Raw genomic sequence first — 23,634 nt, forward strand, 5'->3', positions numbered from 1 at the left:
TAGAAGCGTGACCTGTGGGTTAGAAGTTCTGGAACAGAAGGTGGAACTTGGATCGTGTCACAGCGAACAGGAAAGGAGGTGCTCCCTGCTCCTGCTCCTCTGCAGTGAGCTGCTCTGCTCTGCCTTTCCTCCTAGGTCTGGGGCCGCTTGGCCTCAGATATCCTGGCATGATTTAGGGAAGCAGACCCTGACCTTTTGGAGCCCTTTCTTTCATTTTGCTCCAGGCTTATTACTAGGCAAAATTCAGTGTCGTATTTGTGTGGCTAAAACTCTTCCGACTTCAGGACTGAGCTTTTGTTTTTCAGCTGAGTAGGGCCAGAGATCTAGCATTTTCTGGACATCACTGACCCTTCACCACAATTGAGGTTTATGATTCACTCTGCCGTGCAGCAGAAACTAACACTGCTGCTGCTGCTGCTAAGTTGCTTCAGTCGTGTTCGACTCTGTGCGACCCCATAGACGGCAACCCACCAGGCTCCCCGGTCCCTGGGATTCTCAAGGCAAGAACACTGGAGTGGGTTGCCATTTCCTTCTCCAATAGAAACTAACACAGCATTGTAATATAACTATACTCCAATGAAGACAATATATTAGGGCAGAAAAACCCCCAATACCCCTTATATAAACTTCCTTGCACCTTATGGTGGCAGCCAAGCCAGTCACTCATTAGAACTATGAATACTTGGCTGTTGCTCTTTTCGACTTAAGTCTGGTTTTTGCTGACTTTCATTGTACACACGCATAGGGAGGCAAACAGAAACCCTGTTCTGCACTCGCCAATGCTCTGGCTTCAAATCAGTTGAAAGTGAGCAGAGCTGGAAGTGGTGTGTCAGCCGGCCTGTTGGAGAGGGCTGGCTGGGTCTCCACCCGCTCGCCACCCTCCGCCCTGCAGCCCAGAGATGGCTTCAGGTCTGTGTCCAGGACTTGCCACACTGACTCAGAGAGCTAAGTAACGTCTGGGCGGAGCATGCACTTTGATGCCGGCGTGGTAATTCACAGTGAGATGCGTCACTCGAGTATCCTTGGGCGCCGAGATCAGCGTATGCTCTGTGTCAAGCTACTCTGGAATGTAAATCACAAGTGGAAGCTATTCTGTTGATTCACTTTGAGAAATTGCTTGCTTTCTCGATGCAGGTAGCAGTAAGGGTTACAGCACTTCCGTCTCCTTAAGAAATGTTTCATAGGGAGTTAGGTAATTGTTTGGTGAGCCTGGAATCAGAGCAGGGAAGAGCTGTTGCTCTCTTTGTCTCAGGAGAAGGATGTTTTTCTAGTGGGACCCACAGTCATCTCACCAGGGTTGCCTAGATAGTGAAGCCACTTTCTTCCCCACAACAGCCTTGGCACTGCTCACATTTGCTTTAGTGACTGTACTCATCCCTGGAAGAGCCAACCCATGGCCCCTTTGGAAGACAATCTTTTCTTAAATTTTTGAGTGTAATTCACAGGTACTGGCTGGAGCAGGGGGCTGTGGTGGGGGTGGGGGTGGGACTTTGCTGTCTTCATTGACTTTGTGTGTGTATATTCTTATCCATTAAGTCTAGTTCTTACTGTAAACCTCTGACTTGGCAATCTCTTTTTCCCATTTTCAAGTTCCTGGTGGGGAGTGGTGGTGTATATCTTACTATACTCCTCATTATACTCTTTATAAGACCCTTGGAGACTTTGTAATAAACACCCCGTGAATTATAACTTCAGATCAAGCACTGGGAATTGCACAGCAACATGGAGGCATTTGCCCAGAGCAAGGGTAGGCAGATTATGGCCTACAGCCCCTATCTGGCCTGCTGCCACTTTTTTAGAAATAAAGTTTTATTGGAACAAGCAGTGTCCATTCATTTATCTAATGTCTATGGAGGCTTTCCCTGTATAACTACAGAACTGAGATGAGTAGTTGAGAAAGGGATCGTCAACCAACACAAAGTATGAAATATTTACTCTTGGGTGCGTTTCAGAAAATGTTTGCCAACCTTGGTCTGTAGAATTTGCAAGTCATAGAATTGCAACAAGTAAGAACTGGAAGCTTAGTCCCCCTCCTCCCACCGAAATTCAGTGAACAAATGGAGGATTAGAGAAGAATGAGACTTGCGTAAAGGTCACAGAGCTGCTTCGTGAGAGAGCCAGAAACTGGACTCAGACTTTCCAGTTCCTAGTGTCAGTACTTGCCTTTGGCTTTTGGAGGTGGGACGTTGGGAGTTTTACAGTTTACAGATGATCAGCCATTACAACACACAGAATAGAGCTCCTTTAGTGGCAAGAGCTATTTGCCAAACTGACTTCCCCCGGATAAAATTACCAACCAGGCTGGTACTGATATTCATTTGACAGCACCTACCAGAGGCTGAGAGTGGAGAGAAGGGACAAGGACCCTGATGAATAAGTGCTGTCCTTACCCTCTGGAAATTTGGATGAGAGGAAGAGTCAGATATTTGCACATCTTTTTATTTGCAGTGTGTTTAAATGTCATCACAGGGCCACAATCAAATAAACGGAAAACTGTGTTCATTTGATCATGGGGGATAGAGGTGTTATCAGAGGTGGCTCCACAGAGTTGAAGATGTTTGAGCTAAAGAACTCTCTCATAAGAGGCTTGCGATGGATGTGGCTTGGGGGCCTCTAGGCATGAAATCCAATAGTGTAGGAATATTTGTCTACCACACCCAGAGGTAGGGCGGCGGGTATGTGGCGAAGAGGGGACAAGAAACACAGTTGGAAATGTAGATTGGGCCTAAATAGTGGAGTTCATGGTATTTCATGATAAAGACTTTACTTTACTTTCTGGGGGTCTCTAATCTGTAGATTTTAGGACAACGGGAGACCACAGTTTTTATGAAGGAGGACCTACCCATCCATATGGGCTTCCCAAGTGGTCCTAGCAGGTAAATACCCTGCCCACCAGTGCAGGAGGTGTAAGAGATGTGCTTTTGATCCCTGAATTGGGAAGATCCCCTGGAGAAAGGCATGGCAACCCACTCCGGTATTCTTGCCTGGAGAATCCCATGAACAGAGGAGTCTGGTGGGCTACAGTCCATAGGATCACACAGAGTGGGACACGGCTGAAGTGACTTAGCATGCACACATAAATCCATATGCAGTGTAAGCTTCGTGTGTGGGTTTAATAATTAATATCACTAACAGAAATCAGTGCTTTCTCCCAAATATATGTAGCTGGTTGATATAATTCATCAACCCCAAATTCATTTAAAGTGTTACTAAATTAATAGTATCTTTTTGGTCACTGTATATTTTTTTGATTAACAGATATTTAGAGCAAAATATCTATTGTTCACAGTCGGTAAAATTTTGGATTAAAAAATAATATTGGAAACCACTGCTGTTGATGACAGATAGCATGCAGTTTTCTGAGTTAACAAATGGGATTGGTTCTGGGGTCATGCTGCTCCAAATCTATTTAGCTGTGTGACTTGGACCAAGTTATTTGACCTCTCCAAGCCTTAAAGTCCTTATCTCTAATAGTAACATGATAACATTTGCCTCTTTGTCATAAAGATGTATGAAAAGCATTAGCATAGTGCCAGTTGCATGAGATGTGCCCAGTAATTTCAGCTGTTTTCATTATTTCTGGTAGTCTGTGCAAATGTGTATTAGATCTGACCCAGGGTGGAGGACGAATTCCAAGCAGAGAGTTGTAAGACCTTTTGTTACCCAAGTGAGTAACAATGGGGCTGGCATGGGCAGAGGGCAGCGGTATGGAGAGAATGGGAGAGTGAACATCCGCCTCAGGTGATGACGTGGAAAATGAGAGAACCCAGCTTCCATTCATGTCCATAGCAATGGATGAGATAGAGATTAGACTTCAGTGAACCTTGTTCCTGTGATTTCCTGGCAGTATATAGTGTGAATTATCTGGCAGGTTCCATAGCTCTTAGTTCCTAGAATTGATCTAGGTAAGAATTCACCTGGAATAAATTTTATTTATTAGTTTAATGAATTAATAAGCCCTCTTTGGAACATGTTAAAACTAGAATTAGAATATAAGTATCTTGCTTCATGATGATGTAGTATAACTGCAGTTCAGCCTATCCCCATCATAGCTTTCAAAGAAATGTATATAGGACAATAAGTGACATAGTCCAAATTTTAAAAAATTGTTCTATTTGCATATTATTAGTTATTTTTTGTCTGTACTTAGAAAAAAATCAAACAGGATAAATGTTAAGTGTTATCTGAGAGGTTTGTATTTTTGGGTCACTTTTGTATTTTCCAAAGTGAAAATATGCATTTTGGAAAAATATTTTTATTTTGTATTTGAGAATAGTTGATTAACAACGTTGCATCAGCTTCAGGTGTACAGCAAAGTGATTCAGTTACATTAATACATATACATCTTTCTATTCTTTTAAAATTCTTTTCCTGTTTAGGTTATTGCGGAATATTAAACAGACTTCTCTGTGCTATATAGTAGGTCCTTGTTGGTTTCTGGTTTATGTGTAGCAGTGTGTACTTGTCAACGTGTATTTTTAAAGTGCTAAAAAGGGAAACTTTAAAAAGGACTGGATTGGAAAGGCTGAAGGGAATTTGCCTTCCCCATCTTTTTGAGAAGCTGTTTACAAACGCTAGTGGTAGTGGGTGCTCTCCCAAGTGTCTCGTTTCAGTCAGATGGTGTTCTCCTAAATCTGCGGAATTGGGGACCAGCTCATAGAGGTGGGCGGAAGTGAGAAACGAGAGTAGCAGTAGTACATGCTAATGGGCCGGTCAGAATGTGACTATTACATCTTATTGGATTATCTTTAATGTTAGAATCCAGGCGAAGACAAATGATTCCTATTACTTTACCATCCATTCTCAATGTGCAAATTCTCACACCTGGGTGTTGGCACACATGTGTGGGTACACGGTGAAGGGGTGCTGGGCAGTTGCCAGGAGCAGCGACAATCCCAATCCAGGAATTAGGAAATGGGGGTGGGTGGTGGTGATCTAGTCTCAACTCTGTTACTTAGTTTTATAGACTTAAGTCATTCACTTCCCTGAGCCCAGCCTTTTCATCTGGGAATGAAGGATATCTGTAACAGTTCTGACTACCTCACAGGGTTATTTTGGAAATCCATTTTGAACAGATTATAAAACCCCATACACATGAGAGTTGTTTTCAGTGCTGGCTTGGCCCTGCTTCAACACTGTGGTCGTGGGCAAGTGACTCAAGCTCTGCCGACCTGGCACCGCAAAACAAAGGCTACCGAGTCTTCACTTTTTGTCTTGAGACAGTGGAGACCGAGGTTCAGAAACAGTGGGCCAGAGGAGCATCACCTAGGGCAGTAGGTCTCAAACTGAGACAGCATCAGAATTAACTGGAAAGGCGTGTGAAACTGCAGAATCCTGGGCTCTGGGATTTCTGATTTCCTCTATTGGGACCTGAGAATATGCATTTGTAACAAAATTCCCTCATGATATCGATGCTGGGGTTCTAGGAACCATACTCTAAGGATGAGGGTGGGTATTCAGGTGGTGGGAGAACTGAACGCATTATGAAAAAGCATCCAGTTGAATTTATTAATATTAATACATGTAATAATAAATCGAGTTTATTAATATATACAAACACATCCAATTGAATTTATTAATATTACTGTGATATATTAGTATATAATATGATAAATAATATTCAACACCCATATTATATATATATATAATTTATTTAATAATATTCAATGTCCCCTTCTTCCCCCATCCACACACACCAAAATCGCCTGAACCAGACGTTTTCTGAGACTCTTGGCTACTCCTGAATATTTGGTTCTCTCTAGATACCTCAGCCAGTAGAAACAAGAAGGGACTTTGGGATTAAGCAGTTCTCCCACAAGTAGCCTAAATAACATTGACAGATCGTTACTCTTCGGCATCCACTCCAACACAGAGATGCTTTTTCCCACATGCATGTGCACCAGAGGCCAGTGATGTCTTTTTTGCTCTGTTCTCCTTTTTTAAAAATTCAGTGAGTCAGCTAATTTTGTAGGAATGTCTCAAAGCTATTCCTGTAAAGCCAGCATTGGTCAATTGCAATAGAGGAAGCAGCGCTGATGAACGCAATCTTATTGAAATTTGATCTCGTAGAGGTCGCCCTAGATTCAGAGAGTTTGGACCGGAACCCTCCTACTCATTGCTTGTAGCTCCATGGTGTGGTAAAGTTCATTCTGCTCACATGGTGTCTACTTTTTCAGCCGGGGTTAATTCTTTTGCTGGAGGGGATGAGTAAGAGAGAGAGTTGGCATTAATTGCTTCATCAACTGCTCGTGTTAGTCATCTCCTGCTCGTCTTATTAATTCAACTGGAAGGAGGAGAAATGTTATCTCTGGTTCCAAGGCCAGCTTCAGTTAACTAGGATACTCCCTCAGAGGGACTTGTGGTCATGGTTTCATTCACTTATTAAAGGAATGAATAGATTGTGAATCTCATTATCCTAGCATGTCTATACGTAAATATATTAACGGCCACATGTGACCTTGTGATGTTTATCATTGATCAAATGCCATAGACAGGAATGTGTTAACTCAGGATTATATTGATGGTGGTTGGTTTTCAAAAAAGAAAAGAGAGGGATGTATTTAGGTTCATGCCTTCCCCGAATTCCCCTGTTTCCCACTTGATTAACTGAGGTGTGGAGGGAAGAAGAGGACAGTTTCCAAATAAAACTGCCTTCAGCTCTTTTCAGAGTGTAACTCAGTAGCTGTATTAATTTAAAACACAATTGTATGTCTGTAATTTTCTGCTCCTTACGTTCAGCTCATTCGCGTCTTCCTGTTTGGCTTGTACCTTCCCCTTCTGACTCAGTCTTCTCGATTTCTCTTCTCACTCGACCAGACCACTGTTCTTCCTCTGCCTTTAGCTTTTTCTTACTTGGCCTCCCTTGCACGGCTTTTTTTTTTTTTTCACTGAAGCGCATCTCTGTTCACTTTTTCCTTACGAAGAGCATGGGTTATCCCCAGGCAGGTGCTCCAGATGGAAAGTATATCTTTATCTTAACTTAATAAATTCATTTGTATTCAGGAAGAGTTTATATACAGTGAAATGCACACAGCTTAAATGTATAGTTCAGTGAGTTTTGATAACTGGATATGTCTGTGTAGCCAGCACCTTATTCAAGATCCAGGGCATGTCCATCACCCCAAAGAGAGTCTTTATTTCTCCTGTTAATCTCCCCGCCCTCGCCCCCTGCCCATAATCAACCACTGCTCTGATTTCTTTCACTGTAGATGAGTTTGGTCTATTCTTGAACTTTATACAAGCGAGATCGTTCAGTAGGTACTTTTTTGGTATCTGCCTCCTTTTGTTTAACATATCATTTTAGAGATTCACCCACACTGTTGCATGTATCAGTTAAAAAAAATTTTTTTTGACTAGTAGTCCAGTGTGTGTGTGAATACTACAGTTTATTCTTTCACTTGTTTATGGTCCTTTGGGTTGTTTCTGTGTTTTGACTATTATGAAGACAGCAGCTGTAAATACTCTTTGGCAAGTCTTTTTGTGGACATATATTTTCATTTCTCTCTGGAGTGGAATTACTGGGACACTGGTTAGGTGTGTAAGTTTATAAGAACCTGACTGTTTTCTAAAGTGGTTGCAGCATTTTATGTTCCCTCCCCAAGTATATGAAAGTTCCAGTCATTCCACATCCTCACCAGCATCTGGTCCACCCCCCGCCCCATTCTTTTTAATTTTAGCTATTCTAGTGGTTAAATGAAGTAGTATCACATGGTTTTAATTGCATTTCCTGATGACTCATGATATTGAGCATCTTTTTATGTGCTTTTCGGCCATTTGTGTATCTTCTTTTTTTGTAGTGTCTGTTTAAAATTCCTTGACAGTTTTTAAAATTGGGTTGGTTGCTTTTTTTTGATATATTTAGTTCTTTATATATTCTGAATATGTTTTTTTTTTTTTGGTCAAGTGTATGTATTACAACATTTCCCCCCAGTGTTTTGGCTTATCTTTCTTTTTTAAACTGTGTTTTTGGGTAAGCAGTTTTTAATTCTAATGAAGTCTCAATTTACCATTTTTTTAAGATAAATGTTTTTTCTCATGTCTTCGTGGAGCTTTTGCTTACCTTCTGGTTACTGAAATGTTCCCCTAAATTTTCTCTCAGAAGCTTTTTGGGTTAGTCTTAATATTTAAAGTTCTAACGCATCTCAAATTAGTTTTAATGTATGGTGTGAGGTAGGGGTCAGGGTTCCATTTTTTTTCAAACATTTATTGAAATGTATCAAATGATTGAGGAAGTTTTCTTTCCTCATCAAATTACCTTAATGTCTTTGTCAAATATCAGTTGAGAATATTTGTTGTTTCAAGACTCTGTTTTATTAGATTGATGTGCATGCTAAACTTAGGTCAATACTGGGCTAAAACAGCTTCATGGTAACTCAGGTGTTATGTATTCTCTAATTTTATTCTTCTTTTTCAAGATGGTTTTTGGTGGTCCAGCTCTTTTAGAGCTCCATACACATTTTATAATTGACTTTAATTTTTTAAAAAGCCTTTGAGAAGTTTGTTTGGCTTGCATTGAATTATAAGGGATCAATTTAAGGAAAATAAGTATATTAACAATATTGAGACTTCCAATTCAAAAACAGTATATTTCTTTTTGTTTATTAATTTGTTTCAATGATGGCTCCCTATTTTTGGTGCAAAGGAACTGCCTGTCTTTTGTAAAATGTAACTGCATTTTGCTTTTTTTTCCGATACTGTGATACATTTAATTTTTTAGAATTTCATTTTCAAATTACTTGATGTTATATAAGGAAATACAGTTGATTTTTACCTTATTGACCTTATATTTGTGGACTGCTAACTTCATTTATGAGTGAGGATATATAACCACACCTTGTCTCTCACCTTACAGGGAAAGAATTTGCTCTTTTACTATCAAGTATGATGTTAACTATAACTTTTTCATAGTTGTCCTTTATCAGATTGAGGAAGCACCTTCTGTTTCTAGCTTTATTAGGGATGTTTGTTTTTATCAGCAGTGGATTTTGAATTTTGTACAGTTCTCTTTCTGCTTCTAATAAGATATCATATTGTTTTTCTCCTCTATCTGGTAAATTACATTGATTGATATTAGACTTTGAATCAACCTTGAGTTCCTAGGATAAGAACAAGTTATCATTATGCACAGTTCTTTTTACCTATTACTGAATTTTTTGCTGATATTTTATTGTTTTTACAAATATGCCCATTAAGAATTGTCTTTAATTTTTTCCCCCTGTGTAGTATTTGCTAGCTTTTAGTATTGGCGTTATGCTGCTCTTATAAAGTGTGTGCTAGAGTGTTCCTGTTTTCACTATTTTCTGAAAGCACTTCTGTAAGATTTTATTTCTTTTAAAAATAATTGGTGAAATTTGATAGTTGAAAACACTTGGGCCTGGAGTTTCCTTTGTGCAAAGGTTCTAAAAGTATTTAATTTAATTAAAAATATTATACAGCAAAATATCCTTTTTTGGTTACAGTTCTGAGTTTTAACACGTGTAGCGTTGCGTAACTGTGACTGTAATCAGGTTTCAAAGCAGTTATATCACTGTGTGCTGAGGATTTTGATAAGGAATTCAATTTTCTTAACTGATAGTAACCTATTTTTTTTAGCAGAGTTTTTGTACATTTTTGGTTATGTTGAGGTAAATTTTGTATCCATTTTTCAAAAAATTGTTCACTTCCTGTAAGTTGCCAAAATTATTGGCATAAAGTTGTTTGTAACATTTAATATTTGTAGGATTTGTAGCAATATCGGCTTTTCCATTATTATTATTTTGTTTTCTCGTTTTTGTAATTAGACTTGCTGGGAATTGAAGAATGAACTGTTGCCGACTTTCTGTTTCACTGATTTCTGCTCTTAGGTTTACTATTTCTTTCTTACTCCTTATTTTTGGCATAATTTTCTCTCCTTTTTGTAGATCATTTGATTTGAAATTTTTATTCTTTTCTTTTCCTAGGTGTACAGGTACATACATTTCTAGAATTATTTCTTTCTAGTGAATGCTCTTTAGTTTTTACGACATTTGTTCTAGAACTCTGGTAATTCTCCGTGTGTACAACCTGCTCTATGGGTATGGGCTTAATAGCTGTAGCCTGTTCAGGCTTCAGCCAAGGACTTAGGGTGAATTCTCATGTTTCAACTGCACTGCACAGATTTTGATACATAATACTTTAATTGTTGCTTAAGTCAGTATTTGGTTATTTCTATTTTATTTCCTCCCCAGGTTAATAGTTAAGTATTTTAATTCCCAGAAATATTTTTAGCTTTCCTTTTTTCTTTTTCTTTTTAAATTTATTTATTTTTTAATTGAAGGATAATTGCTATACAGAATTTTTTCCTTTTTTTCTTGATTGCTAGATACGTTTTTGATTTACCTGATTTTTGCCATAATTTTGCCTTAAAATTTTGAGATCATTTTATTAGATGCATGTATGTTCATGATCATAAAATCCTCTTTACTGAGCATTCCTTTTGCAGGTATATAATATCCCTCATGGTCATTTTTAATGCTTTATGACTTACATTCCATTTGTCTGATATTAAAAGTACTGTCCTAGATTTTGTCTTTATTTTTGTTCATATTTTCTTTTTTATAATTCCTTATTTTCAATGTTGGTTTATACTTTCACTTTAAAGTGGTTCATTTTCCTCTACTACTTATTGTATGTAGTTTAAATGTAATGTTGTCTCTGTTAGTTACTGACTTTACACCCAATTTCACTTATTTAAATTATTTTTATTAAGACATTTTAGCCTTGCTACTAATGTTTTCTACTTGCTATTTCCTTTTGCTTCTTTTTTTTTTTTTTTTAACTGCTTTCCTTCCTTTCTTTGGATAGACTGAATTTTCTTTTGCTAGTTTTGAAGGAATATATTTTATTTTATTCTTATCATGTTTAACCTTATGTTTCTATAAACTTAGTTTTCTCTAAGGCTTATCAATAACTTCTCTGTTCCCCAAATCACTCCACACTTCATAACCATTAGACCTTTCCTGCCTCAGTCTGAGATTTTCCCCCTCCTGAGACTTTACTACCTTCTTTCCTCCAAGAGTTCCCGGAATACTTACATTAGTTAACGGGCATAACTCTAAGATGATTCAACCTCTAGTCTATGCAACTTCCCCATCTTGTTGGGAACCAGAAGTGACTGGTACTTTAAGAAAGTTTATTCTTCTGCAGAGTGGACTGTTGAATTGATGGGGGTGATTCTGGAGACAGAGACACTACCTAGGGGTCCCAGTATAATAGTCATGAGAGTTTCAGAGGTTTCTAGTGAATACAGTGGCTGTCAGAGTGGGTGTATTGTGTAACAATCAGTAGGTCTTCTCATATGTGAGAGAAAGAGGGGGTGATGGTGCTAAGCATGAATGGCCAATATATTAAATTTCTGGGGTTGTTTTTTTTAGCCCTATCCCCTTCTTGAATTCCAGTTACATGGTTTCTTATCAGGGTTAAATGAGGCAAAATGTAAAAGACACAACATATATCCTGAAATGGAAATAATAATTTAGAAAAAAAATTAAGTAATTAAAAAAGTGCCCACTTCCACATTTCTGTCTCAGATGACTATATGAATGGGCATAGGGAAGCTCAGGTGACTTAGAAGGAACAAGTGTTTTGCTTTTTAGTTTGAGTTGTTGCTTTTTTTTTTTTCCTTGCAGAAGGCAGGGGGAAATGTATTTATTTTTATTTATTTCTTGTTGTTTTAAATTTGGGTCATCAGTAGGACATCTAGATGGCAGATCATTGAGTATATAATTCTATAGAGAGAGAGAGCTGATAGGAGAGAAGGATTTGAGAGTAGTTTGTAAAGACCCTATAGGGGATCTTCCAGGAGAAGGTGACAGGGTCCAAAAGAATAGAGATCCCTGTTATTAAATTGTATTACTTAAAAAAACTTTTTTTCTATTATTATTATTTTTTTGTCCGCACCATGTGGCATGTGAGATCTTAGTTCCGAGACCAGGGGTTGAACCTGCGCCCCCTGCATCAGAAGCACAGAATATTAACCACTGGACCACCAAAGAAATTCAAGAGTAGAGATCCTTGAAAAAAAAGCATGGATTTGGAGGACGGAAGATGCATCAGAGAAAATAGAGGACTGGATTCTTAACCCAGTTCCGACACTGACTGGTTTGCTTAACCTTTTGAAAAGCACCAAATCCCTTCAGGGGCTTCTCTTTCTTTTGAGCCCTTTTTTTTCCTTTCCTTCCCCTTCCCTCCCCTCCATTCTTCATTAATTCAAGTATTTTTCTTGAATCCTCATTATATGTCAAATTTTGCTGTAGGTCCTGAGCTTAAAGCATCAGATAAGGTGTGGGCTTTGACCCCTTGTGCTGAGAGCAGGCAACAGATTCAACTGTTACTCTCTGTTAAGCATTGTGGTACCTGTGTGTTACAAAACCACAGAGAAGGGGCATCTAAATTAAATTGAAGGGACTTTCCTGGTGGTCCAGTGGCTAAGACTCCATGCTCCCAATGCAGGGGGCTTGGGTTTGATACGTGGTAAGGGAACTGGATCCCACATGCTGCATGCTGCAACTTAAGACCTGGTGTAGCCAAATGAATAATAAAAATAAATATTTAAAAGTAACTAGGTAAATAAAACACAATAGTTCTCTGTAAGTTTATTAAGAAAAATAAATCGGATCGAAGGAAGGAAAAGGGGAGTGTGAGAAGGCTTTCAGGACACGTGTCCTTCAAACTAAGCTTCTCAGAATGAGAGGTAGTTTAGACAAGCATATGCAAAGTAATTTAGGCAGCGTATGCAAAAAGGAACAAAACAGTGCAGAATGGTATACAGATGGGCTAAAGAAGCTGTTGAAGTCAGGCTGGCCCGACCGCCTTGGAGAGGTTCAAAGTCTAGGGCAGGAGGGGTCTGGTAGGCCAAACCCAGAAGTTTGGGTTTTATCTGGGATGGAATGCAGACCCACTGAAAAACTTGAAACAGGGATGTGAAAAATCAGGTGTGTGTTTTAGAAATCCCATTATTGTACTGGGCATTTGCTGTGATAAGGGACCAGTGGTGAGCTGGGAGCCCAGAGGAGAAACAGTTCTAGAAATTCAGGTGACAGAGGAATGCTTACTCAACAGCCATGAAGCACCTGCTCCATGCTCATCCCCGGCCTGTGTGCTGGTCATCCCACCTGGCCCCACGGAGATAGGTCCCTTGTTCTCAGAGAGCTTGGAGTGATGGTGGAAGGAGTGGGTAGATTGGCGAGGTGGAGATGAGACAGCACCCAGAGGACTTGGTGACTCATCCGACGTTGGAGGTGAGTGAGAGGGAGGAGTTTGTGGTTTGAATTACTCGGTGGATGATGACCCCATTCACTATGGTGGGGGACCCAGCAGAGCCCAGCAGAACCTCCAGGCAAACGTGTCCAGCACGTGAATAGGTCCAGACCTCTGGAGGGACCTCTGCAACTTGTGTGCGTGCTCAGTTGCGAAGTTGTGTCTGACTCTTTTGCAACCCCATTGACCATAGCCCACCAGACTCCTCTGTCTGTAGGGTTCTCCAGGCAAAAATACTGGAGTGGGTTGCCATTTCCTCCTCCAGGGCATCTTCCCCCCGCCAGAGATCGAACCTGTGTTGCTTGTGTCTCTTGCGTTGGCAGGTGGATTATTTACCACCGAGCCACCTAGGAAGCTTACTGAATGAAAGAAGTGGACTAGGTGTTAAACATACTTGATTTTGTTCAGGTCCAGGATTCAGTTTCAGTCTCTATTATGGTTGCTTCCCTGAGAAGCAGACTTCTTTACATATCTCCCATAACTTAGTGTGCAGCTGGGCAAAGCAGGAGGTTTAGTTGTTTTAGGTACATCCGGGGTCCAGTACCATTAATTTAATTACTCACCCTTCATCCCTTCACCTTTCCAGCCTGGGAGTGAGCTCACTACTTGATTTTGCCTTGTTATGTAGGTTGCTGTGGGCAGTGGTTGTATTCATGAGTGCTTGTAGGGGTTTTAGGATGATCTGGCCCTATTTATGTATTTTACAGATAAGAGATGAGGCCTGGGGAGGTTTGGGGACTTTCAGAGTATGAGCAGGGCTGAGATTAGATCTCCAAGTTCACTGGTCTCTCTGCCACTGCCTTCACCACCGTCCCTCCCACTTATTTGATTCACATTGGAGTGCTTACAGATCCAGGCAGAAATGCTCTTAGGTATATATTTGTGCAGAAGTTTGGAAATGCCTAAGCCTGTGTATGTAACTTTGAGACTCTGTGTAAAGCCTGTCAAGAAGCATTGGGTCATTCTAGCTCTGATGCAGAGAGACGCGTCCTTGGTGTCGCAGTTAGATGCAGGCAGCTCCCTGAGTGCACCCTGCTTCAGGGTGCCCTCCAAAGGCTCCCTGGAAGGCGTCGTTTGACCCCAGGTAGAGAATCACGTTGCACTGCCACTTCAAAGAATAAAAAGAGTGCAGAAACTACCGAACTGAGTGTGGGAAGCCCTTCTTGTTGGTAAGAGTTTCAAGTGCTAGAGAAGGGATGTGTTGAAAGGACATTTACTTTCATCAGCTCAGAGCATCTGTTTTTTGTTCTTTAAAAAGAAGCAACACCTCAAATTATGGCAGTCCCTAGGCAAGTAAGCACTTGAGATTTTGATCTGTACAGATTCTTCGACGGAGTGCCTCGCAGGAGCTTTTAGTAGTGATTTGCAGCATTTGTCTAGTTCTGTAGAATGACAGCCCGTCTTTGTGGGGAAGGGGAGAGAGAGGCAGAGACCGCTAAGGAGCCACTCTGTGAAACAGCAAATAAGCCATTTCTCTCAGATGCGGATAGAAGTGGAAACTGGGCTTAGCAGGCCCCGGAGACCAAATTAAAGGAGATAGGAAATGGAAACTCAAGTCCGTGTTTTCATTTTCAACTCGGCGCCCACCTTCAAAACATTCATTCAGTGTGGGCTTCGTCACAATTTTCCCCCCTCTTCGATGCAGATTTCTATTTTCTTATTGTGGTAAATGTATAGAGCATAAAACTTGCACATTCTTCGTGTGCAAAGTGACATCGGGAGCATTACAGTGATGGACATCACTCCCCCCCTGTCGTGGTAATTATTATTTTAGGCCCAGGTTTCCTAAATGAAGCAAATTGACAGTTAGGGTGGTGTCACCCTTAACCCCAGGGCGCAGTGTAACCACCGTTAAGAGTCAGTCTCCCATCTCTTTTTTCCTTATTCATACGGTTTTGTTCAAGCCTAGTTGCAATATTGTTCATACTCTTCATAAAGAGAATTTTAGAACTGTTAGGGAATTTAAAGATGCTTCATTCCATTTCCCCCGTTGTTTAGGTTAAGACCTGAGTGACCAAAATGGCTTGCATAGCTGGACAGTAGCCGAGCTGGGTCTCCCTCTGTCCTGGGCGGCTCTGTCTTTAGTTTCAAAATTATTATAAAAAATTCATCTGTGGTTTATTTTTAGGGTCATCTTCCTTCTCTCTCTCTCTCTCTCTCTCTCTCTGTGGTTTCTATGTCTGGATTTTTTTTTTTTTTTTAAGTGGCGTCTTTAAGCAGGAATTTGTTTTAAACAAGAAAATCACAACATTCATGCCATTCCCAGGGCTTATCACCCATGACTGAGACTGTGAATTCTCTCCCTTCTTGTCTCTGTCCAGATATTCTAAATCCAGGATGTTACTTTCTTTTTTTTTTTAACCCCCATTTGTTTTGCTGAGTGTGGTGAAATCACAGTTTAAAGGTGATTGTCATTTTCCCAAGATGAGGTTTTTTTTTTTTTTTAAGCCAGTTTCTTTTCCTTCTTAAGATCTGTTTTCCACTTTGAATTAGGTGGAAACTCAGGGAAGCGGAGCCCTGCAGCTAAAAACCGACCATCTGCTGACCACTTGACCCCCTCAGGGCCGACCTGCCTGTATGATCCCTTTCAAAATCCTTTCCAGCTTCTAAATTCCTATCAGCAAGGAGTTAGGGCCTGGTCCTGCCCACGCTGGAGGTCTGTGGGAGGTGGTTAGGAAGCCGGAGGAGAGAGAGAGAAGCCGGGGTATATTGTTTGGGTCGGCCATGGCAACCGCAGCAGTAAAAAGGAACAGGACTAGTTTTGTGCTGCTCTGTAGATGGCCAGGATTCAGCACTTATCTCTGGACTTTCTGCTCGGCACCAGAAAACCTGATCTCCTGGTAAGCTCAGACTTGGCTCTCTTCTGCCCGTCTTTGATCACATCCTCAGGCAGGAATGGACGTGGGGAGGGAGTCCAGAACACACTGAGACTAGTACCCAGCAGAGACATAGTGACCACAGAGGCAGAACGGGGAGTGTTTTCTCGTCCATACCCCAGATACAGAGAGAAGTCCCTCCCCAGGCCCTTGGTTGAGCATGTGTGCAAGTGACCAGCTAGACCAGCAGGGAGGGCGCAGCCAGGAGGGAAGTGAGGAAAGCTTCCCGTGTACAGTCAGGGAAGCTGAAAGGCGGGACCTGCCTGCCACCTGCGGTTCACGAAAATGGGATTGCAAAGGAGAGTGGGAATCCAGAGTAAGCCCCACTCGCTGAACAATAGCTTGTTTTGCCTTGAGTCAGAATGGCTTTTCTTTTCATTCAGCAGATCATTTTTGGTGCCATTCAATGTATTTTAAGCTGTGTGTTTCATCCAAATCAGATGAAGAATTTTTGTTTTTTTTCAACCCTGTACCGTGTTGCTTCCTCCTGGGCAATGTAACCTATACATGTCATTTTATTGCCTGTGAGCAACATCTAGGTGGTCAAGTCCTGAAGTTTGAATGTTGTTTCTGCTAAGAGGCACCGGTGATTCTTATTCAAAATTGGGCAAGTCTGACATTTCATTTGGGGAAGTCTAAGGAAGTTGGTGAGGGCTTCTGTTAATAAAAACAAGTGCCTCTTTTTCTCCTTATCGCCTCTCACTATCTGCTTGGCTGGCTCACGCAGTGTGGTCTGGCTTTAGTTCTCCCTGGAAGTCTCATTGTGCTTTCAGAGCTCTCTTTTACTATGACCCACAAACAGTGTTCAGACTTCACTCTAAGGAGCCAAAGGTAAAAACCACGAATAAACAGGGCAACAACATCTCTGCTTTTCTGACTTCAGCCCTCCTTGAAAACCACTTGGAATCTGCCTCTGAATTCAGAGAGATGTGTTCGTTTTTCCTTCTGCTTTCCTATCCTCACCTACTGTGTTCTGCTGCCCTTTTATTTTTATTCTTTTCATAGTCACCGACAGGGAAATAGTTACTCAATTTGTCAAAGGCTGGGTGGTGAGGTCACAGATTCTGAGATTAGCCTGTAATTTGTAACAGTTTCAGACAGTTGACAGCAAGATTTTGCTTGCTTATTTCTGAGCTGTTTTCCACAGTCTTTTCGATGCAGTTTAATAGTGAGTAATAGAGGTGTTCCTTTCTGTTGGGGAGGTGCTGTACACAGCAGATCAGCAAACACAGGAGAACTTCAACAGGCTCGTCATTTCTTGTCCAATGGTGAACTGAACATTGCATACAACAAAAATGGGGCTTTTTTCTGGAAGATCAGATATTAATAATTTCTGGACAGATGTGGTGTTGCATGGGTTACATTTTGAAAAATTCTTTTCTGGATGTGTTTTCTTGACCTATTTGAGCTTTGCTGCCTTTAAAAAAATTTAGCTTCATTGAAAAGGCAGGCCGTGTTAAACACTATATTGTACTTTACTGAATTGCAAGGACAGTCATAGAATCAGAATCTTAGAGCTGAAAGAGCTTTAATCTATCCTCATGTTCTAATTTCACAGATGAGAAATCTGAGGCATAGAGAAGTTAAATGATCAACCCCACAACACACAGCTTGTGTGTGTTCAGTCTGGGACTGAAAAAAACCATCTCTCCAGAGACACCTGGATGAGTGTTTTTTTTCTTCATTGGACGTAGCTTTTTAGCTTCAGTTAGGATTTTTTTTTCGTTATTGAGATTATTTTTTAAAATAGATTGGCCTTGAAAATTTATTATTTTTGCTTACTTGAAATATGTCTATGTTATCATATAACATGGGAAATGTATACACAAACGCTGCAGAGATTTTAACGTGCCGTAGCCATTAGGTGTTTAATCCTCTCTGGAAAGAAGTTGATTTGTTTAAGAAAAGCCCAGTGTTGTGTTAAGTATACACTTGGAACAATAAAACATCACCTCCTAGGTATTGGGAATGAGAGTGGGAGGGGTAGGGAGTGGCCGGTCCTGTGGGCAGCTCAAACACATTTTTGTTCTAGCCTCTCACATGTTAACACAATAATTTATCAGAGAAGGCCTTCTTCAGCGGGACTCTCTAATGATAGAGTGATGTGTTGAGACTTGAAGGTTCTAGGCACTGCTCGAAGGAATAATGAACGCAGTCAGTCTGCATGCAAGTGAAAATTTAATCACCGAGAAGTGGAACCGGTTGCCCCTTTTGTTTGTTGGTTGGGTCTTTCTCTTTCATCATTGTTTAATTTTTTTTTTTAATTGGGGAATAGTTGATATATAATTTTCAAATGTATGACACAGTGATTCACAAGTTTTAAAAGTTACACTCCAAGAGGTTGTAGTTTTTCTCCCCGGCCCCCCCCCCTCCCCCCCCCCCCCCCCCCCCCCCCCCCCGCCCCGCTTGTTACCCTGTGGCATTATCTCTGCTGTGACCTTGGGACAGATGGTTGGGGTGGGCAAGTACACGCTCCTGGTGCTCGGAGCAGTCAGGAAGCATCGCATGAGATGTGTGTGCAGCACAGCCCTACAGACTCAGGAAGGGACCTCGTTCTGTACCTTGGGCAAAACTTCCCAGGGCCTGGGGGGTCTCTTCCCAGTGGTTGAAGCTATTTATTGATGAGAACGGCACACACTGACTCTCAGGACTTGATTATTTATTTGTACTATTTGTATTTGGGTGCTGTTTACTCCATGTGTGGCTTTGTTAGAAGTGGGTTAAAAATTTGGAAGGAAGAAGTCTTTGGTCCCTTTGGGAAGGCACAGGTTGGGCATTTCTCTACAGAGAGCAGCACCCGGTGAGTAAATTAAAAACACCTGAAGCTAATGAAACTCTGATGGGCTTCCACTGTGGCTCAGTGGTGAAGAATCTGCCGGCCGATATAGGAGATGCGCGTTCGATCTCTGGCTCGGGAAAATCCCCTGGAGAAGGCCATGGCAATCCACTCCCGTATTATTGCCTGAAGAATCCCATGAACAGAGGAGCCTGGTGGGCTACAATCCATGGGGTCACAGGAGAATTGGACATGACTGAACGACTGGACAGGCAAACACGCTGATGCAGTCAGGGGAACACTAGCCTAGGCCTTGAGGCCAAGGTCCTAACAGAAAGTGAGGTGGAGATGAACAGATGAGTCCTGTGCTCATTCCTTTCCTAACTGAAAAACCTAGAGCAAATTATGGAATATTTTGGAGCCTCAGCTTTCTTCACCTGTAAAATGGGGATAATAATTCCTGCCTCGCTGGTGCCTTCTGAGGATGCAATCTGCTGACATCTATGAAGCCCTACACAGTACCTATACTCTCAGTGGTGGGCCTCTGTATATAGAGGGTTTTTTCCCACTCTTTGTAGCTCTCTGCCTTGATTCATCCACTGTGAAAAGAATATGCTTCGCTAGATGATCATTAAGCACTATTTTGGCTCTTTTAACCAATAAATTATCCTCTTGATAACAACCCCCTCCAAAAAATATTGAAGATTAAGCCCAGTGGGAGCTTTGTCTCTTTTATGAGAGAATTGGGGAGTGAGGGGCAACTGTAGGGAAAAATAATTATAGAAAACAAAGGATAAGAATTTTAAGCTAATAAGGACCTACTGTATAGCACAGCGAACTCTATACAATACTCTGTAATGGCGTATATGGGAAAAGAATCTAAAAAAGAGTGGGGATATGTGTGCGTATAACAGAGTCACTTTGCTGTACACCTGAGACTAACACAACATTGTAATCAACTATACCCCAATAAAAATTTAAAAAAATAATAATTTTAAAAAAGGAAAATAAATTAGGCTAGCTTTCCACAGATTACCACCACCATCTCCCCTCCCCCAAAATTTAAGTGCAAAGAAGCGGCTAATAAAAGCTCTAAAATACTTTTAGTACAGAAAAAGAATGGAAAAAGTGTTGTTAGAAAGATGAATAAACAGCTGTATTCTATATAGCATCTCACGAACTTTTTTGAGATGGATTTGAAGGGAATTGAAGGCTTGAGAAGGGTCTTCAAGGAGTCCAAGGGTGAAAAAGTTAATAGATATTTAAAGAAGTGGAGTTTGTAACAATTTGATGGATGGTAATGATGGATTTACTTCTTCTTAGAATTATTTTGTCCTTAACACTTAATAATACAGTCTTCCTTTGGTATCCATGGGGGATTGGTTCCAGGGTTCCTCAAAGGTACCAAAATCTGAGGATGCTCAAGTCCTATCAACCTGCTCTTGGTTGAACCCAAGGATGCAGAACCCACGGATAGGGAGGCCTGACTACACCGTCGCTAATAATATGTTAAGGAATTTTCCTGATTTGTAATCTGAAACAAAATTATCTGATATATATGTTGCAATGGAAGTCCACTTAATAAAATGCATCGATAGGTATGCTAGTTTGACGAACTTCCATTCCTCACCTCGCTGAGGCATTTCCACTTTAAAATGGTGATGTTGGCACTAAATAAGCCCAGGGCAGTGTCCTCCAAGAGTAAAAAAGCCATGCCAGAATTTCCCTAAAACTCTTATTAATGGAAGTATCATATCCACATAGCAAGGATGTTTAAGAGATGAGCTGGCAAAGTATTACACTAAAAACATCCCTAGTTTTTTTTTCCCCTCTTAGCTTTTAGAATCAAAACCATCTTTTTATTGAAAACGAGAAGGGGAGAGAACTCTTCACATTATTCTTGTGAGAGGTGTCAGAATTCTCTGGGTCTACCTAAACGTAAGGGCTTTTACAACAGCTGGACTTCTGAGCAGTATAGATTTGCAAGTAAATTTCTTTCCTTCAAATGTTCCTCTCCACAAGAGAAGGCAAACCCATTACTTCTTTAGAATTTCTTAATGATTATTCACTTCTGTTCTTACTTCAGATTTCCCTAGTAAAGATTTAAATATTTAATTTTGTGTACTCCTGGAATTAACTGCTTTCAGATATAGTATATTGACTCAGAATATTTAAATACATCAAGTGCTGACTTTGTTAGAAGGGAAAAAAAAAAAAAAAAAAAACCTCAACGTTTTCAGGCAGAAATCAATGCAAAGTGCGGTATGCTGCTGCTGCTGCTAAGTCGCTTCAGTCGTGTCTGACTCTGGGCAACCCCATAGATGGCAGCCCACCAGGCTCCCCCGTCCCTGGGATTCTCCAGGCAAGAACACTGGAGTGGGTTGCCATTTCCTTCTCCAATGCATGAAAGTGAAAAGTGAAAGTGAAGTCACTCAGTCATGTCTGACTCTTCGTGACCCCGTGGATTGCAGCCTACCAGGCTCCTCTGTCCATGGGATTTTCCAGGCAAGAATACTGGAGTGGGTGCCATCGCCTTCTCCCAAAATGCGGTATAAAGTTTCCTAAATAGAGTACAGTAGAGTGAACATAATTTAACTTTCTTCTTGGAGATTTATTGTCATTTCTCTGAAGTGATTACACTGATATAGTAGAGTCATGCATGAGGCCCCAGAAGCTCATAATTCTTTTTGATGCCATGGCCTCTGCCTTATCCACTTTTCTTGATTGTCATGTCTTAAAGCTCCTTTCATTTGCCTGTATCTGATCTGTTGTAAACTTAAGGGAAACCAGATAAGCAAGCTTATAAAATTACTGGGCTGGATTGTATACCCTGATTCTAACCCCTGACTCTCTCCAGCTATTCAGTTTGGCCCAAGGCAGTGCTGGCCACGTTCTCTGTGGTGGAGACTGAGAGATTCAGGAAGGACGGTTCCCAGCTAAATTGGGCCATTCATATATAAAGTAAGGGCTGTCTGTGTGCATGACATTTAAAAATTTTAGTAACAGCCCGAAACGGGCATTGGATAAAATAATAAAAATAAATACGATCACCTCTCTGCTTAAGCCGTTTACGATTCAAGACAAAGCTGCTAGTAAGACATCGTATAGGACTTCATTGCTTTTACTGCAAGGTATACATAAAGGCCTGTTAAGGTATAGACCAGGAGCTTCAGAAGGGATGTCAATGCCAGCAGGTCCCAGAGTGCTGGATTTGTCCCACATGCCTGGCTGGGCATGGTGTACGTAGGTAAACACCTGGTAGACTGGTGACTTAGAGAAACTCAGGGCATTTGTCTTCAGCCTCTGTGATCCCGGGCAGCAGAAGAGATCTGAATAGTATGGGTTTGCTAACGCTGCTTCTAGTCAGCTCCTTTTAGCCAAGGGAGGAGTAGCTGAGGATTTTTATGCACACACCAAAATACTTACTTGACTCATAAGACAGGTAAGAAGACAGAGTGATAATTTATACCTCGTGGAGTTTTTCTTAAGTGTATTTTCCCCGTAAGTAGAAATAGTAGTTTATAAATGGATCTTTTCAGAAAGATGATAAGTCATACCTTGGGAACTCAGAATACATTTCTCACAGAAACAGTGTGTGTGATAGTGGGGTCCCAGGAAAGTCCACAGAGTACCCTGATGACCATAGGACCATGGCCATCACAGTCTTCATGGAGATTGGAGCCCGGGAGCCCTGTTGTTTAGTTGCTAAGTTGTGTCCGACTCTTTGCAACCCCATGAACTGCAGCCCGCCAGGCTCCTCTGTCTATGGGATTTCCCAGGCAGGAATACTGGAGTGGGTTTCCATTTCCTTCTTCAGGGGAATCTTCCTGACCCAGGGATCAAACCCACGTCTTCTGCATTGGCAGGTGGATTCTTTACCACTGAGCCACCAGGGAAGCCCCTTAGCTGGTGGTATATGACTCTGAAGAATGGTCCTCATGGTTTGTAGGAGAACAGTGAAAAATATGAGTAGAAGCAGGTCATTATTTAACTGATAGAGTGAGTGAAACTGGCAGACAGCCTGATGGGAAGTGAACTCACTTTTACTGAAGTGGGTCCAGAGAGCCCAACTAAGAACAGGAAGGAAGTTAAAGGTGAGGAGAGTTGGACTCCACTTGGGGAAGAATGTTCTAACATCAGGACTGCCTAAAAATAGAACAAGCTGATTGAAGAGGTAATGAGACCTCTGTCACTGGAGATGTTCAAGCAGAGGTGGGAGGACCTCCTTAATTCTCCAAAATTCTCCAGAGGTAAGCCGTCTGTTGAACAGAGGGTTATAATGGATGACTATTCCTTTTTCTCCCAGCACTGAGATACAGGACTTAGGCACATTTGTGTTCCAGTTTTTAATTGGAAAAGATAACATAACAGCATTGTAGTAATTTTGACAAAGGCAAATAGCCATACCCCTAATATGGTCTAACTTTTTGCTTTGTGTACTATGTTCCTCGTTAGCATACACATAAGTTCTGTGAACCAGTGGACAAAAATGAGCAAAATGTTATTTTCCTACTCTTGAGGAGTGTTATATTCAGTATGACTCATCTGTTTTTACACTTCTAAGTACTGAGAATAATAAGATATTTAATGGTGTGTTTTTATGGTATTCCTTGTTCAAATGTTTAAATTCCTTATTAACAAAGCCAAGATTATAATATATTCGAAACATGTTGGAATCTTACATAGTTTAAATTTTTCATTGTTTCA

The 23,634-nt window shown here is 40.9% G+C and overlaps 1 protein-coding gene across 23 annotated transcripts in view; it reads left to right on the forward strand.

The window, feature by feature from the left end:
- Window positions 1–23,634, forward strand: part of ATXN1 (ataxin 1) — a 419,791-nt gene that overhangs the window by 48,163 nt on the left and 347,994 nt on the right. For 3 of the 23 annotated variants that reach the window (XM_059880672.1, XM_059880673.1, XM_059880674.1), the window contains exon 1: window positions 5–16,115. The exons of the other annotated variants lie outside the window; for them this stretch is intronic. The gene's annotated coding sequence lies outside the window, so the exon portion shown is untranslated. Of the gene's footprint in view, window positions 1–4; window positions 16,116–23,634 lie in introns of those variants that run through there. 23 annotated transcript variants of the gene reach the window in all.

The sequence above is a fragment of the Bos taurus genome, chromosome 23 (assembly GCF_002263795.3).
Source record: "Bos taurus isolate L1 Dominette 01449 registration number 42190680 breed Hereford chromosome 23, ARS-UCD2.0, whole genome shotgun sequence".
NCBI classification, from domain to species: Eukaryota; Metazoa; Chordata; class Mammalia; order Artiodactyla; family Bovidae; genus Bos; species Bos taurus.